The sequence below is a fragment of the Corvus brachyrhynchos genome, unplaced genomic scaffold (genome assembly GCF_000691975.1).
Source record: "Corvus brachyrhynchos isolate BGI_N302 unplaced genomic scaffold, ASM69197v1 scaffold346, whole genome shotgun sequence".
NCBI lineage: Eukaryota > Metazoa > Chordata > Aves > Passeriformes > Corvidae > Corvus > Corvus brachyrhynchos.
Genome location: NW_008238644.1, coordinates 6,419,227 through 6,420,500, shown reverse-complemented (window position 1 = coordinate 6,420,500; position 1,274 = coordinate 6,419,227).

Below are 1,274 nucleotides of genomic sequence, written 5' to 3'. Positions count from 1 at the left end.
CCCTGCCGGAGTGCTGTGCTCAGTGGCACCGATGCAGAGTAGCTGCAGGAATGTCACCACGTCACCAAGGCCGAGTATCTCCAGGAATGTCACCGTGTCACCAAGCCACGGGGCTGCAGGAATGTCACCGTGTCACCATGCTGAGGCTGCTCTGGGCAGGGCTGAAGTGGGGGTAAAGGGCAGGGAGGGAGGAAACCGGGAGCAGTTTTGGGGGGACTTTATTTGAGCTGGGCTGATGCTCCTCTCCTGCAGCCATCCATGGCCTCACCCTTGCGGATGCTCTGGTGGGGTTTGGAGCTGCCTCCAGGATTCCTCCATCACCACTGAGGCACTTTCTGGTTCTCCAGCCCTTTCCAGTGCCAAGTGCAGCAGCAGCCCCCAGCAGAAGCTGGGGATGGACCCGTCGCTGGTGTGGCAGGTTGGGGTTTGCGCAGGATTGGGGCTGAGGGAACAAGCCTTGGGCAGACTTTTGAGGGAAATGGGGCTGTTTTCCTCTTTTTGGTGAAATGTTTTGGTTCAGACTCACTTTGAATGTCTTCCACCTCAGACTCAGTCTGGGGAGCTGGGAGGAAGGGTGCCGCTTGTTCCAGAGCGAGGACGGGGCGAGGCAGCTGGAAAGGGGAACTTTGCAGCAACGTTTTTATTTATTTGGTTTTTTCCTTGCCCCAAAGGAAAGCAGGAGCTTTTGTGTGCGTGCTGATAACGTTCTCCAGGTCTAGTTTGAGTTTGCTCAGAGAGATGTGCTGTCCATGGTATCCCTTTGAAGAACAAAGTGTTGGTCCCTTCTTTGTTGTGGTCTTCACAGTGCAGAATTCCTGGTGGAAACCTTTCCCGTGCTTTGTCCTGGGCTCCTGGCCTCTCCAGGGCTGTGGGGGCAGGGATGAGGCCTTTGAAATAAGCTAAATTTGCATTGTGCCTGTAGCTGTGAAGTGGCAGATGCTGTTACTTTCTCAAAAGGAAGCTTTGTGGCTTTTTAATTTAATTTTTTTATTTTATGGTTGTTTTCTTTGCATAAACCCACAGGAGCAAAGTTTTGTGTTCGTTGGAATTCGGGATGGACCGCAGCTACCTTGGGCTTCACAGCTTCCTCCTCCTGACTGGAGGGAACAAAAAAACTGGGAGTTGCTGGAGGTTTGGGATTTTTTGCATCTTGGAAGGAATGTGGAGGAGGGACACAGGCTGAGGGGACCCTACAAGCTCCTGTGCCATCTGTTCCAGGCTGCTGATCCCCCCTGTCCTCTGTGATCCCAAACCTCCAATCCATGACACAAAGC